This window comes from Mustela lutreola, chromosome 7, assembly GCF_030435805.1.
Source record: "Mustela lutreola isolate mMusLut2 chromosome 7, mMusLut2.pri, whole genome shotgun sequence".
NCBI lineage: Eukaryota > Metazoa > Chordata > Mammalia > Carnivora > Mustelidae > Mustela > Mustela lutreola.
This window is the reverse complement of record NC_081296.1, coordinates 91,075,314-91,092,642: the sequence shown is the minus strand read 5'-3', so window position 1 is coordinate 91,092,642 and position 17,329 is coordinate 91,075,314. Positions and strand designations below refer to the sequence as shown.

The 17,329-nt window shown below is 37.4% G+C and overlaps 1 protein-coding gene and 1 non-coding gene across 4 annotated transcripts in view; one reads left to right on the top strand and one right to left on the bottom strand.

The window, feature by feature from the left end:
* Positions 1–17,329, bottom strand: part of PRORP (protein only RNase P catalytic subunit) — a 142,498-nt gene that overhangs the window by 99,625 nt on the left and 25,544 nt on the right. The window lies entirely within an intron of this gene.
* Positions 1,275–1,347, top strand: TRNAN-AUU (transfer RNA asparagine (anticodon AUU)). The gene has a single exon. It is a non-coding gene; the product is annotated as a tRNA-Asn (tRNA).

The following is a 17,329-nucleotide window of genomic DNA, read 5'->3' as shown; positions in this document are numbered from 1 at the left end:
AAAACATGCTAAAACTTCCTTTCTACCTTGCCACTTAGAAGAGGTTAAAACTCTTCCATTTTTTGGAATGATGGTCTGTGTTTATGATAGTTTACTTCTGAGACTGTGATACAAATCTCACCAGGAAATTCAAAACACATCTCTCTCATTTATTTTATTGAGTTAACATCCTACTCTAGAATGGCAACTAAGGGGAAACACAACTACAAAATGTATACTCAAAACTTTACATCATAAAAGAAACAGTGAACTTAACAAGTTAATTATATCCAACGCACCACAACAATCAGATTATATTTTCCAAAGATCAGAAGAAAGGGAGTATTAGAACAACTGGCTTTAGTCATAGCGGATATGGAAAAACAGGGGAATACCAGCTATTTTGGTGGCAAGCACTGCTCTTCACATGGGAACCACAATACAAAGTCCAGCTCTGCATCTAATGGCAACATTTCTATGTGCGCCTGCGTTGTACCATGAAATACAAATAAATTCTAAATTAAAAGAAACTAAAATGATTGCCTTAATGTAGCCAGAGAAAAATGAAATCATATGTCTAGAAAACACTGCTGCAATCAAACAACTAATAGTCTTAGAAAGCTTAGACTTACCTAATAGCAAGCCATGTTTTAGAAGATATTTTTCACTTAGTAGTTATAGCTATAATTTCCATAGTATACTATCTTATTTTTAAATACTTATAATCTTATCTGAATTTTCTGATTCCAGTAAGATGAAAACAAAAAGAAAACAAACCTTTCCTGCTGTGTCTAAATACAGTCTAAAAGGCTGTATAAATTGCAAAAAATTACCTATGAATGGATGAACTTGTGAGAAAGAAAGAAAGAAATCTCCCAGTGCCAGAGATGAGGCCAAATCTGAAAATCAGAACGGGAAGGATAAAGGTTGATGTTAATGTTGTCTAGAAGAGAAGAAAAGAAAGGGGATGGATGTTAGCAAACAGGAGCTTGGCTTTTGATATCCCCATGGGAGCTGGAGATATATCAAACCTCCCAAAGAAGGGAAAAATTGCAAGTGAACTCCTGAATGAAAGAGGAACCTTTACAAATAGGAACACTGTCATCAAAACACGATACACCACCTTCTCTATCTCTACCAGGGATCTAAGTAGGGAAAAACAAATCCTTGAACAAAAAGAAACTTCAGGCTTATGTTTTAAATAGGCTGGAGTACAAATTTAGACAAACTATGTGATACAAAACTCATGATGCTCCACCAAGAAATCACACAAAAACTGGTTGTGAACCAGGGGTGCCTGGCTGGCTCAGTCGGTAGAGCATCTGACTATTGATCTTGGGGTCATGAGTTCAAGTCCCACGCTGGGTGTAGAGCTTACTTAAAACAACAACAACAAACACAAAACACAAAACTGGCTCTGATCCAGTAATATACCTTGGACACATGGCAGAAGCTAAGAGAAAACCTCTCCAGAGAGACACTATCAATAATCCAGACAAGAAAGGAATTCTCCCAGGAAAAGCAAGTCCCTCTAAAACTGACCTTATCAATTTAAAAAGCGTAAAACACAAGGGTAAACAATCTACCATGTGTGAGTCCTCTGACACAACAGAAGGATTAAATCCCAAAAAAGTCAGGATATAGAATAAAGAAATCTAAAAGGCAATAAAAACTAAGTATGAAAACTAATTAGTTTTCATACTTAGTTTAAAACATAAAAAAACGAATCAAACCTGTAAGAAAAGAAATAGACCATGAAAGAATGAAGAAAAAAAATTGAAAGAGAACTTATAAAATTAAAATTTTAAAATAATGGAAACTAAATGGATGGGAAAAAATTCAAATGTCCATCAGGTGGTGAATAAACAAACTGTGAGGTATTAATACATTAGAATACACTCAGTAATGAAAAGGAACTACTGATACCTGTAACATAAACTCAAAAACATATTTAAAACTAAATATAGGCTCCTGGGTGGCTCAGTTGGTTAAGCGACTGCCTTTGGCTTAGGTCATGATCCTGGAGTCCTGGGATTGAGTCCCACATCAGGCTCACAGTTCTGCGGGGAGTCTGCTTCTCCCTCTGACCTTCTTCCCTCTCACGCTCTCACTCTCTCAAATAAATAAATAAAATCTTAAAAAAAAATCTAAAATATTCTAAAAACAAATATACAACACTATGTTAAGGACAAAAAAAATTACAGATTAGATTCTATTTATATGAATCTTTTAGTAAAGGCAAAACTACAGAGACAGACAGCAATTCGGTGGTTGCTGGGGTTAGGGGTAGGAGCAGGGATTGTCCTCCAAAGGGTATGATGAAAGTTTGTGGAGTGAAAAAAGTATTCTAAAACTGAGTCATGTTGATAGCCACATAAGTTTATAAATTTACTCAGAACCATTGAACTGTACACTTAAAATGGTGAATTTTGTGGTCTGTAAATTATTGAAAACAATGGGGGAAAAACCTGTAAACAAATGGGTAGAAAGAACAGACACATCTGAGGTAAGAAGCAGTGAATTAGAAGACATATCTAAATGTGCTACCCAGAATGCAATTCAGAGATACAATGACATGAAACATATGAAAGAAAGAGTAAGAGACATGGAGGAGAGTGAAAGGGTCCCACAAAAGTCTAAAAGAATTTCAGGAGAAGCAGTACTTGGAAAATACAAAATACAAGGGCTGAGAATTATTCAGAAGTGATTCAAGATATAAAACCTCAGATTCAGGAAGCTTAGTGAATCTCAAGCAGGAAAAATTAATACATTTATACACACACACACACCATAATGAAACAACAGAAGTGAAAAAAAAATGTTAAGAGCAATGAGGAGGACAAAGATGATCTATAGAACAAAACTTGAACCAAAGGGGTGCCTGGCTGGCTCACTTGGAGGAGCATGGGACTCTTGAACTCAGGGTCATAAGGTTCAAGCCCCACAGTGGGTATAGAGATTACTTAAATAAATAAAAAAACTTCAAACAAACAAAGAAACAAACAAACAAAGGGTGGGAAGCAAATGTCTCAACCATAACTAAAATAGAGACCAGAAGATATTGTGATACTATCTTCAAAGTGTTGAGGGAAAATATTAAATTCTATGCAATTAAACTATCATTCAAATAGACATTTACAAAGAATAAAAAACAGTTTACCACTCTCATCCTGTCATTGAAAGAATATTATTCAGGAAGATGCCCAACAGGAAATTTGGGGTTTGGTGAGAATGTGAGGGCTGGAGGTATATGTATCTGTGAATCATTGGTGCACAGGCACTAGAGAAAACCAGAGTGGGTCAAATGGCCAGATAGAATGGGTGGTGCAGCAAAAGAAGAGGGAGGAAGTCCTCAGAAACAACAAAAACTCAGGGGATTGAGGATACATTTTATTATTGTTTATTATTGAGGATAAACTCAGTTGCATCTATGAAGGAAGAGCAATAAGCTTTAAGGAAAGAACTGCAAGAAATGCAAAGGGATCTGGCAAAAATAAAATAGAAATGCAGGGGCGCCTGGGTGGCTCAGTGGGTTAAGCCACTGCCTTCGGCTCAGGTCATGATCCCAGGGTCCTGGAATCGAGTCCCGCATCCGGCTCTCTGCTCAGCAGGGAGCCTGCTTCTTCCTCTCTCTCTTTCAGCCTGCCTCTCTGCCTACTTGTGATCTCTGTCTGTCAAATAAATAAATAAAATCTTAAAAAAAAAAAAAAAAGAAATGCAAAAAAAAAGAAAGAAAAGAAATGCAACAGCAGAATTTAAATCTCCAAAGCAGTAAAGATCAGAAGTAATTTACTAAAATATGTATTTGGTGAAATGCAGCACAAACGCTGAGAAATTCTACTAGAAGGCGGAGAAAAAGAAGAGAGACTGCTAAGAGAAAACAAATTATAGATACAAAGGACAGAAAGTAGAGACAACTTAAGCCTCACAACAGTGAGGAATAAACCAGAACAAAAAGATGAGAACTAATCATTTTTTAAAAATAAGCAACTTTCTTAATATTAAAAAAAAAATCTATGTCTTTCAAAGATTCATGAGACTGAAGGAAAACTTAATGAAAATATTCACCTAGTTCTCTTCTCACAAAATTTCAAATTTTGAGGTTAAAGAAAGAAATCCTACATACAGCAAGCCAAATAATAAACAGAAAGACTTTTATAGGGCTTTCCACGTACCATGTAGATCACAAAGTACAGAAAAACAAGAATTCTAAGTGCTTTTCATTTAACTCTCTCACTCCTAAAAATGATTAGGAACTGAACAGATTAGGAAACTAAAGCACAGAGAAGTTAAGCAGGTCACAGAATCAGTAAGTGGTGGACTTGGGATTTAAAACCTAGAAATCCATGCTCTCATGTGTGCCACTATACCTCAGAGCAATAAAAATCAAGCTAGGAACCACAAAAGCCAGAAGACAACAAAACAGCTATGTTTGAAGATAGTCCTCAGGTGGGCCTGAACCCCCAGGCACCAGCCCTGTGTCAGTTTTTCCTTCCTCCTGGACAGTACATACTAATAAATTATGGCCTATGCTTTTTCCAGTTTTATTGAGAAATGAGTGTCACACACCACTGTGTAACTTTTAGATCTACAGTATGACGGTTCAATTTACATATATTGTGAAATGACTGTGACACTAGGTTTAACTAACATCATTTCACATAGGTACAATAAAAGGAAAAAAGTTTTCTCCTTATGATGGGAACTCTTAAGATTACTCTCTTAACAAGTTCCCACAGATCCTACAGTAGTATTAGCTACAGTCATCATGCTATATATTATATACTTAGTACTTATTTATCTTATAAAAGGAAGTTTATATCTTTTGACCATCTGCCTCCAATTCCCCTTCTCCCCACCTTCTGCCTCTGGTAACCACAAGTCTGATCTCTTTCTTTGAGTCTGGTGGGTTTTCTTTATTTAGATTTCACATATAAGTGAGATCATACAGTATTTGTCTTTGTCAGACTTATTTCATTTGGCATAATGTCTTCAAGGTCCATCCATGTTATTATACATGGTAAAATTTCCTCGTTTTCTAATGATTGAATAATATTCCCATTGTATATATATGCCACAACTTCTCTATCCATTTATCTATCAATGGACACAAGTTGTTTCCCTGTGTTAGCTACTGTAAATAAAGCTATGAACATGGAAGTTTAGATATCTTTTTGAGCTAGTGTTTTCATTTCCTTTGGATATATTTCCAGAACTGGAACTGCTGGATCATATGGTAGTTCTATTTTTAATTTTTTGAGGAACCTCCATATTCCATACTGTTTCCCACACTGGCAGTGCCAATTTACGACCCCCCCAACAGTGCACAAGGATCTTCTTTTCTCCATATCCACTCAAGCATTTGTTATCTCTTATCTTTTTGATGATGGCCATTCTAACTGGTATGAGGTGATATCTCATTGTGGTTTTAATTTGTATTTCCCAATGACTAGTGATACAGAGTATCTTTTCATGTACCTGTTGGCCATTCACAAATTTTCTTTGGAAAAATGTCTATTCAGGTCCTTTGTTTACTTTTCATAAAATGATGAAAGAAATCTAAGATGATACAGATAAATGGAAAGGTATCCTGGGTTGGTAAATTAGAAGAATTAATATTGTTAAAATGTCAACACTATCAAAAAGCCATCTGTAGATCCAATGCAATCCCTATCAAGTTTCCAAGTGCATTTTTAAAATAGAAACAGAAAAAAAAACACTCCTAAAATTTATATGGAACCACATAGACTCCAAATAATCAAAGAAATACTGACAAGGAAGAAGGAAGAACAAGGTAATGAAGGAGCAGGAGGCTGGCTGGGGACAAAGCCAAAGCTGGCACCTTGCACCCCCTCTCCACCTGCTCCCCTCAGTAATATGTGTGACATTCCTCAGGCACCCCTGAATGCCCTAAAAGAAAAACAAATAGTTAACACTTGCAGAGATCACAATCCTGCAAGACATGAGTCTCCCTTGGTTTACAAATGTCCTAGAGATTTACAACAAAGAAGTTACCTTATCAATAGCCCAATTTCCAGAGGCACATAACTCAGTTCCTCAAGCCCTAACATCACCCTCCCCTCCATAAAAACTGAAGGAGGATGAGGCAGAAGGAAATGTAAATAAAATTAAATTTCTTCTAAACCCAAATCTCACTAACAAGGACGCTTGATAGCAAGAATGTGACATTCCACCAGGAAACTCCCAATTGTCTTCATGCTAGTGCCTCATTAAAGGGAAAAACGGCCTTGGCTTAATAATAACCAGGACTTCAATATCCTGACAGTTTCTTTATCCTGATAGCCCTTCTGAATATCCCCTTTGTCCTCACCTACCCTATATATACCTGTGTATATAATCAGCCACTCCTCACATCCCCAAGGCAGCAGCTCTTTCTGCCCATGGGTCCTGTCCCCGTGCTTTAATAAACCACCATTCTGCACCAAAGATGTCTCAAGAATTCTCTCTTGGTCATCGGCTCCGGACCTTACCCCACTGAACCTCACCTAGGTTCTAGAACTTCATCAAAAGGATCATACTTCCTGGTTTCAAGATATATTATAAAGCTATAGTAATTAAAACCACGTAGTGTTGGCATAAAAACAAACAGACCAATGAAACAGAATGGGGAGCCCAGAAATAAACCCAAGCATATATAGTCAACTAATATTTAACAAGAGACTCAAGAATACTCAATGGAGAAAAGACAGCCTCTTCAATAAATGGTGCTGGGAGGGGTACATGGATGCCAAAGCCGGTTAAGCATTGACACTTGGTTTCAGCTCAGATCATGATCTCAGGGGTGAGATCAAGCCCAATGTCCAGCTCCATACTCAGCATGGAGTCTGCTTAAAGACTCTCTCTCCCTCTCCCTTTCTTCCCTGCTCACTCTCTCTAAAATAAAGAAATCTTTATAAATAAATAAATAAATAAATGGTGCTGGGAACACTGGATATTCACATGTAAAAAAATGAAACTTGACCCCTATCTTATACCACTCACAAAAATTAATTCAAACTGGATTAAAGGCTTAGAAGTAAATCCTAAAATCATGAAACTCCTAGAAGAAAATAGGAAAAAAGCTCCTTGACATGGGTATTAATAATAATTTTTTGAAAATCATATCTAAAGCAAAAAATATAACAATATATGCCACATCGTCTTTATCCATTCATCAACTGGGCTACTTCCATATCTTGGCTATTGTAAATACTGTTGCAGTAAACATAAGGGAGCATCCATCTGAATTAGTGTTTTTTTATTCTTTGGGTAAATACCCAGTAGTGTGATATCTAGATCATAGGTTAGTTCGTTATTAACTTTTTTTTTTTAAAGATTTTATTTATTTATTTGACAGAGAGAGATTACATGTAGGCAGAGAGGCAGGCAGAGAGAAAGAGGAGGAAGCAGGCTCCCTGCTGAGCAGAGAGCCTGATGTGGGACTCGATCCCAGGACCCTGGGATCATGATCTGAGCTGAAGGCAGTGGCTTAACCCACTGAGCCACTCAGGTGCCCTCGTTATTAACTTTTTGATGAGCTTCCATCCTGTTTTCCACAGTGGCTATACCAGTTTGCATTCAAAAGCCTATGCTCTGCAACCCTCAGTTTGTTTTGTGAGATTAAGAGTCACTTATGGTTTGTCTCCCTCCCAATTCCATCTTATTTCATTGATTCTTCTTCTACCCACTTAAGCCCCACATAGACCTGTACCCCTGGGGATAAAAATGTATGTTTATAAAAAATAAAAAATTAAAAAAAAAAAAAAAAGCCTATGCTCTGATGCAAGGCACACCAGTCAACACTATTGACCTCCCCCCTAACGTATTTACAAACAATGGGAAAGAAATGCAAATCCCGGGACGCCTGGGTGGCTCAGTTGGTTAAGCTGCTGCCTTCGGCTCAGGTCATGATCCTGGGGTCCTGGGATCGAGTCCTGCATCGGGCTCCTTGCTCGGTAGGGAGCCTGCTTCTCTTGCTGCCTCTGCCTGCTTGTGTGTACTCTCTCTCTCTGGCAAATAAATAAAATCTTAAAAAAAAAAAAAAAGAAATGCAAATCTCCTTTCTGAGTTCTTTTATAGAGAAATCATACTTGCCTTGAAGTAGTCTTTTTTCCTTATTTAGGCTGAGATATTCCTCCTTCTCCTCCTCCCTACCCCAAAAATGACTACTCATAGACTAATGAGATTTCACCTGCATAGAGAAGTCTAATGAAGTATTTTTCAATTGTAGGTCACAACCCAGTACTGGGTTATGAAATCAATTTAATAGGTTGCAACCAGCATTTGGGGAGGAAAGTAAACAATTAAAATAGAATATAACACATGCAAACAGATTTACAAGTAGAGTCTTCTAAAAGATTTACAAGTATATTTTTCTTTCCTGCAAGAAGCAAGAAATTTTCAGGAAAAAAAATACAAGTGGTTTTGAAACCTATGAAAAGATGCTTGACTCGTTTAAAAAAAATGTAAGTTAATTCTATACTGAGATCTATTTTTCACTTCAGAGAGGCAAAAATCAAAATGTTTGATGACACTGAAACACAAAGGTGTGAAGGAACAAGAATTCTCATACTTTCCTGATCAATGTGAATGTATACTGATAAATTTCCATGGCAGCCAATCAAAACTGATACATTTCCACTGCCCTAACAATCCCATTTGCAGAAATCTGTTACAGCTGTCTTGGTGTATGTGAGAAATTACAAATGTGCAAGGAGATTCACTGTGACATGTTCGCAATAGTAAGACTCAGTTTAGACAACCCAAATATCCTTTTATAGAAAACCGATTAAGTAAATTACAGTCATTCTGTTAACTCCATGAAAAGGGAAGTGATTAAAATCTAAGAGAGCTGAAAGCTATCAAACAGAGGGGACCAGAGAGGAGGCAAACCATAAGAGACTCTTAATCTCAGGAAACAAACTGAGGGTTGCTTGAGGTGGGGGCAGGGATGGGGTGGCTGGGTGATGGACACCGGGGAGGGTATGTGCTTTGGTAGTGCTGTGAATTGTGTAAAACTGATGAATCACTGACCTGTACCCCTGAAACAAAGAATATATTATATGTTAATTTTTTTTAAGTTAAAAAAAAAACTACTAAGGAAAAGAAAAAAAACTTCATTTAAAAATGTTTGTGCGTGGGTGGTCACATTTATGTATCAAAGATGTGTACCTTCAGACTTTTATATCAAAACAAAAAGAAAAGCTTTTAAACAAAAGCAAAAACAAAAAAAACAAAACAAAACAAAAAAATGGATGGGAGAACAAGAAGGGATACAAGTAGGGAAGGAATGTGTTTTGTTTTGCAGAATCAACAGTTCCAGCCAAGGAGACACTCATTAGGTGTTCTACCTGATAGCCCCTTTCTGTGTCTGGCCTGATATAGCCCCTTACATGTTAGTCGGTTTGAACTGGACTGGAGTTGAGAACCTGTGCAGGGACTCCTGGAAGCTGACCTGAAGTTACCTTTAGCTCATTAGAATACTAAGATCTCCTCCTATGGGCAGAGTTTTCTGCCCGTTTTTGAATATTTGAATGTATATTCACATGCCAGGCATGAGCAATTGAACAAGTTGTCTGTAAACTCCCTGCCCTGCCCCCAATACACTGAATAAAAGCTTCATGTAGCAACCCCACAGAGAGGTAGTGCTTTTAGAGCTATCTCCCTGTCTCCTTACTTGCAACAAGTAGTAAAAAGTCCTTTGCTGTCCACATTTACCTTGGGTTGTGTTCAAGGCGTGTTCTCCAGCAGCTAAGTATATTTACAAGTAGATTCGTCTACTAAATATCCCAGAAAAATGGTATTTACTCACAAGTTTAAAGTTATTTCCTGCATGGACTTTGAGGAAATAGATCTTGTTCAGTTAAAAATAGTTAGAAATTATATTTTTAGGCAGAACAAAAAGCCATATTCTTTTAATCCCACTCTTTCTGTTCCCATCCTACCCTGACTTACAAAGAAGGGCTAAAAGAAAGGCAAAAAGGCAATACATTTCTTCTAAGGCAATACATCTTTTAATTGCAGAATCTTGCTCCCAAATTAGAAAGGAACACATTACACAAGGAAAGGCGATAAACATGGCTCCCAGAAATGCTATTAACCACGTTTTGTTTGTTTGTTTGTTTTTTGTTTTTTAATTCTGCTTTCAGTTAAAGGAGTTCATCCACGCTTACACGTTCTGGAAATCCCCTCTGCTTTACACACAACCAGGAACCAGCTCTAAAGCATAAACACTGTGCTAAACTTCCCTCCTTCCTTGGAAGCAAACACACAGAAAATTTAAGTCCTTTCACTGGATGATCCCAAACCAAAACAAAATAAAAATATGCAGAGCTGAAACCCACTGGAAAAACGCCCCCCCCCCAAATCATTAAGTAAACACTTTTCAAATAAGGGAGAGAAAAGTTTTGAAGAAAAATTTAGTATGACACATAGAACCTAAAGCCCTCAAGAAGAATTCCCAGAGAAAAGCAATTACAGAGCATCGTCCAAGGCTCATTTTCAGAGTCTTTATAGATTTTTCATTGTCCACCCTAAAAAAATAAACTCAAAATGTTTCCTTTAACAGTAACTTTGGATACCGTATAATTATTATCCTTCTCAGATACAAGCACAAGCCCTCAGAGGAGCTGTGAATGTGCTAAAGGAGTGTGAACTAGCCATAAGTCTATCTGGATTTGCATCTTCTCTGCCAGAAGAAGAGAAGATGCCTCTTAACGACTTTGGTCACTTTTCTAAGCCTCAAGGTTCCTCTGGTATAAAGTGGGGCCACCTACCTGCTTCAAAGGGTTACCGTAAGGACTCGATAAAATTAAATGATTTGATTAGCATTTGAAAAGCATCTAACGTGTGCCTTAGGTAAGTAGTAATAACAGCACAAGTTTTATCGGCAGTTTGTCACTATTTATAACTCTTTGGGCTATAAAGGAAAATAACTTTCCCTGCTCCGGTGGTAGGATGGATGGATCCCTGTAGGTACCAATAACCTGCCTCCATGTGTGTAAGAAAAGCATGTCTATACTTCATTTTTTCCCAGGTGTTCCAATTCAAGGGCCAAAGAAACCATACAGCTCATCCCCTTCAGAAGGGCTCTGGACTGAGACTAGATCCACTGCCCAAGCACTACACAGGCACAGATGATTCATAAAATCAAGTCTTTTCCACTAGGACTGCCTGTTATGCTTCCTTGAAAACTACTTTATGCTTTACAATGGGCATATACCTTCTGATTCTGTCCTCCAAACAATGCTGTGAGGAAACTGAGATACACTGGGAAACCAAGTTAATGACCACATAAAAAACACAGAACCTCTATTTCTAACTCCTACTTAACTCATTACTTTACTGAGCCGAATAAGCTTTTGTTTATAAACCAGAAACAACATTGTATGTGCAAAACCCATCAAAGGTTAACATATTCTCACTAGCATCGAGGCAGAATTTGCTGTCATCTATACTCATTTTTTTAAAATTTTTTATTTTTTATAAACATATATTTTTATCCCCAGGGGTACAGGTGTGTGAATCACCAGGTTTACACACTTCACAGCACTCACCAAAGCACATACCCTCCCCAATGTCCATAATCCCATTCCCTTCTCCCCCCTCCCCCCCCCCCCCCCCCCCCCCCGTCTATACTCATTTTTATTGTTAACTACAAAAGAAAATGGTCTGGGTTATCATTTTGTCCTCTTTTTTCTTTTTTTAAAATTTTATTTATTTATTTATTTAACAGAGAGACACAGCGAGAGAGGGAATGCAGAGGGAATGCGAGCTGGGGGAGTGGGAGGGGGAGAAGCAGGTTTCCTGCCAAGCAGGGAGCCTGATGTGGGGCTCAATTCCAGGACCCTGGGATCATGACCAGAGCCGAAGGCAGATGCATAATGACTAAGCCACCCAGGCACCGCTTTTTGTCCTCTTTCAATGAAAATAAAAAAAATAAAATCAAGAATAGAAAAGGGAGAATAGAGAAGGGAAATTTTTCAGTTCCTGGAATTTCTAGTGTCTGAGTAAACAATCCTAAATCTGACTATAACAAAGTAAGCATATGGTCAAGCCTTGTGCATCACAGTAATAAAAAGTAGCCTCCTAAAGCTGAAAGGAACTGGGAAGTGGTTTCATTCTGAAAGAAATTCAAAAGATGAAAGAGTCAAAAGTAAATTGGAGAGGCAAGAATACACAGGCAGACATCTTGGGGCTATCCCAGGAACAGTCATAAGCTCAAATGACGTGGTTTGTATATCTCATCAGCAGTTTTCTCTCCCATGTCCAACTTATACAAATATTGAATAACTTAAGAACAACGTACAACTGGAAGATGAGTCATTCCACCAGTAAGCAACGAGATTAAGGGGAAATTCTATTTTCCTGTGAACCCTGACACAGTTTGCTTGGCACTGTTTGCATCTATTTGCCTTAGCCCTGTTAGCAACAACTGCTAATCCATGCTTGCACACTTCTTCTGCTACCATTAATCAAGCAAGTAATAGCAAGGTAGGTGTTAAGCACTCTTCCACCCCCCCCCAAAAATACATCAAACTAATAAGTAGAATTACTAGTAAGTGTAAATGGCGTGTATAATTGAATCCAAAGAGCTAAGTGTGAATCCTGACTTCATGACTTAAACAGTGTGGCTTTCGTAAGTTACTGAAAATTATTATTGTAAAGATTAAGCAATATAATTAAGTACAGGGTAGCTATCACATAAGAAATATAAACACTGAAAAAAGAAATATAAATACTGTATGATAATGTATAATACTATACAAAATTTCCGTAAAGATTAAGCAATATAATTAAATACATGGTAGCTATCACATAAGAAATATAAACATTGAAAAAAAAGAAATATAACCACTGGATGATAATGTATAAATAACAATATTTCCTGCATGCCTCCTTGATGCCAAGCCTCATGGAGAATACAAAGAAGGGTACCCTGTCCTTCAAAGAGCTTGTAAGGTGGATGACGAGACATCAGATACCAATGTGAAAACCTAAGCACTAAAACAAGAACAGACGGTATAGGGTAAATAGCCAAGTGCGTGCCAGGGTTCAGAAATGCTCCAAGTTCCAAAGAAGAAAAGGTCCGTGCAGATTAGAGAGGCCTTCATGGCAGAGAAAGGACTTGAGACAAGCCTTGAAGAAAAAAAAATGTGAAAACAAGTGTACATTTTAGAGGAGGAGAAAAAGCAGAGGAACAGAAAGGGCAAAGCAGGCCAGAGTCAGTGAGCCATCAGCTCTAGGTGCACTGTCTGCCTATGGAGGAGAATGGTAAGAGATGAGGCTTTAAAAGTGGGCTGCGGCCAAAGGAGGAGTTACTTTTAGGGTAGGAATGGGAAATGCCACAAGGGTTTCAGGCAAGGGAAAAATGTAATCAAAATCTGTTCTGAGAAAACTGATCTGGCAATAGTGTGAAAGTATGATGGCAGGAGAGTGTCGACACAAGAAAAACACCAGAAGGTAACAATGGAAGCTGAGGTTGAGAAAGGATCTAGTGGAGGGATGAGAGCTGTGGGAATAGAAGAGCAGAGGCAGATAAGAGAAATACTGCCCAAGAGGATCTGTGACTGATTAGACACAAAGATTAAGGAGAAGAGAGGAATCAAAAACAGTTCTAGTCTCTTCAGTCTGGGTGGCAAAGAGCAAAGTCACAAAAAGAAACTCAATGGTGTGTGATCAGAAGCCAGAACGGAAGGAGCATTTGTGAAGAATTTGATTTGTGACACACTGAATTTGAGTCCATAATGGCATAATCACATATAAATGTCACACAGACAGGTGATTATACTGACCTGGCATTCGAAAGAATAGTGAGGATTAAAGAACACAATTTGGGAGTCACTGGGACAAAGGAGCACTGCAGCTGAAGGGGAAAGAAAAAAAAAAAAAAACACCTCTGGGACTCCATAAAGACTTTGGGTCTTTTTCCAGGAGAAAAATGCATTCCACTGCAGGGAAATGGGTTTTCTCCTCCAGGGAGGAGAGGACATGGGAGTCCAAGAGCCCAATATTCCTAAAAGTCTTCTTAAAGGAGGCATCTAGATAGTGGCGTTAAGTCTTTGTAAACAGTGGTATCAGCCTAATACAAAAAATCTGTAATGCAATGTGAACTAAGATAGGGAGATCCTACCTTGAATGGCCATTGTCACTGGCTGCTCAACCCATTATGGACTCCAGTGACGGAGGTAAAGTCTGTTGAAATACCCTGCACCTGTTTCTTCTATATTTAGCCATTTTCAGATAAATGTTGATGCCCTTAGCTATAGGAAATTTAATCTAATTTTATTCTGGATAGATGTGTGGTATCTACCTACCAATCCAAAACCCACCTGAAACACTGCACACATATTTACACAAAATTCTACTGAAGCTTCTGGGAGTTCAGAATCTCATGGAACAGAACCTAAAAACCATCAGAGTTAATTACAAAACAAGAGAGAAGAGTTATGACATCTTCCTCTCCCCTCAAAACCTACTATCATTCCTTTACTTTATAAAGGTATTCTACTTTAAAACTTTTATTTTAATACAATAATGTTAAATTAAAAGTAAACACTTTTGGATTTAAAAACTACTTTAGCTTCCCTGATAACATAGCTGTCAGGAACAATGAACGCAGTGATTTGGACCTGATCATTCAGCTCTGCTAGTTCTGGAAGTGATCTGTTAGGTTATTCTGGTAATTTATATAATAATCATTTCCTTACATATATCACAACACTGTGTTGCACCCCTTAAATTAATATGCTACATGTCGGGACGCCTGGGTGGCTCAGTTGGTTCTCTCTCTCTCTGATAAATAAAAAAAATATATGCTACATGTCACTTATATCTCAAAAAAGTTGGAAAAACAAAAATTTAAAAATAATAACCAGTTCTTACTTTCTAATAATCATCTGGGGTTTCTCTGATTGCACAGAAGCCTGATACTATTAACACAAACTTAGTGAGAGTTGCAATTTGGGAAGAGATCGCTTCAAAAAATTCTATATCCAAAGGTCTGGCCCATGTTTATATGTGGTACAGGTCCTCAAATATATATATATATATTTTTTTTTCTCAAATATATTTTGAAAAAAATGAATCACAGTTATTAGGCCATGAGATATTGCCTGCAGAAAAGGTATTAATTTATGATAATGCCTTTCACCTTTCACCTAATGTTTAATAGCACCTGAGCCTTCACTCTACTAATAAATTCTTTTCAATTCTCAGCGATATTGTACCCAGGCACAGTACCTGATACAGCCTTATCCTATTTTCCTGAAAAATACCCTCTTGCTTTTCTCATTTTGGGGAATTTATAGGTTAAAATAATCAGTTCAACCCCAAAGACAAGCATTTAGGGGCGCCTGGGCGGCTCAGTCATTAAGAGACTGCCTTCAGCTCAGATCAGGACAATCCCAGGATCCTGGGATGGAGCCTCCTGGGATCGAGCCTGCATCTGGCTCCCTGCTCCACGGGAAGCCTGCTTCTCCCTCTCTCACTCCCCCTGTTTGTATTCCCTCTCTTGCTGTCTCTCTCTCTCTGTCAAATAAGTAAATAAAATCTTTAAAAAAAAAAAAAAAAAAAGATAAGCATTTATACTGTATTAATCTGCAAAGGAGATAGAGCATTTTTATTCATACAGCAGAATGCAATTTTGCCATTCATAGTTTTTCAGTTAGTTTGCAAAGAGGCATATAGTTAATTAAAACAGTAATCCATGAATGCCTGCCTCTGAGACAACTGAGTTACCTGCTACTTCAAATCATCTGAGCAAACCTACCACTGGCACGAATGCAGTGAACTTATAAACAACACAAATGTTTAAATCAACTGTGTAGGTAGCTCAATCCATAAACATTTCACTCTTCCCATTATAAATCTCCAAAAGTAAAGCCAGCATTCCTAAGTGCAGGAAATCAGATTTTACTACCCTGCAGCTGCTTCATAGCTCAGGAAAATGCAAAAACAAAGAGGAAATACGCCTGGAGATCTTATTAACAAAGAGTGGAAATCCCCTTACTCCACATCTTCCAATTAACACTGCTGAGAACATAAGCTCTCGGGTTCAAATTTCCCTTCATGGAAGGCCTAACCACACCAGAATTAATCTGCAGTTGCCACCTGGATTAAAGACAGGGGTAGATGCACTCTGGAACATTCCAGACTGCCACTTTGGCTATAGTTTTCACTACAGAATGGATTAACATATAAAGGATTTTTTTTTTTTTTTAACTCTAGAGCAGACATTAATCTTTCTGCAAAGCGAAAGCAGTGTGGTTCAACAGAAATCTCTCTCCTGCTCTTGATCTAAATTTCATCTTTCATGCATTTCCTAAATGCAAAAGAGAATATTTATCATGCGCAAAAGACATGACAATTTTCAGTATTTTTAGACATTTGATTGAAGAAGAGAATTTTCACTTTCTATAGTGACATTTCTAAACTATTTTCACATTTTACAATGAGTATAGATTTGGGGGAAAATATAGAAAGATGTTGCCTCTGCATGAAATTCACTAATGATACATTGTTTTATTAATCGCTCTCTTCATAATTTCTATCCTGAAAGCATGCATGTATTTATTTGTGCCAACTTTAAAAAAAAAATGATTTTTACAATAGAAATGTCAAACATATACAGAATAGAATAATATAATAAATTCCAATGAACCCATAAACTAACTTTATCCACTCAGAGTCAATCTTGTTACTTATACAAATCCTTCATTTCCCAGTTATTTATTTATTTATTTATTTATTTATTTTTTGGGGATTTTTAAATTTTTTATTTTTTATAAACATATATTTTTTATATACATATATTTTTATCCCCAGGTCTGTGAATCACCAGGTTTACACACTTCACAGCACTCACCAAAGCACATACCCTCCCCAATGTCCATAACCAGTTATTTATTTTTTTTAAGATTTTATTTATTTGAGAGTGAGCAAGAGTGAGTGACAGAGAGCACAGTGGGGAGGAGGGGAGAAGCAGGCTCCCCTAGAGCAGGGAGCTGGATGAGGGGCTTGATCCCAGGACCCCAAGATCATGAGCCAAAGGCAAAGGCTTAACCAACTGAGTCACATAGATGCCCCTCCCAGTTATTTTTGAAGCATATCTCAGACATCACATCATTTCAACCATAAATATTTCAGTGCACAGCTCTAAAATAAAAAGTTTTAAAACATAACTCACTAGTATTATTACACCTAAAAAATAAATAAATAAATAATAATTTCCTAATATTTCCCACAACTGGTGTTCAGATTTCTCTGATTGTTCAGATCAGGAATTAAATACAATACAGTCCATACCCTGCAAATGACTGATAGAGTACAAATTGCTTTTGATTTACAGGTC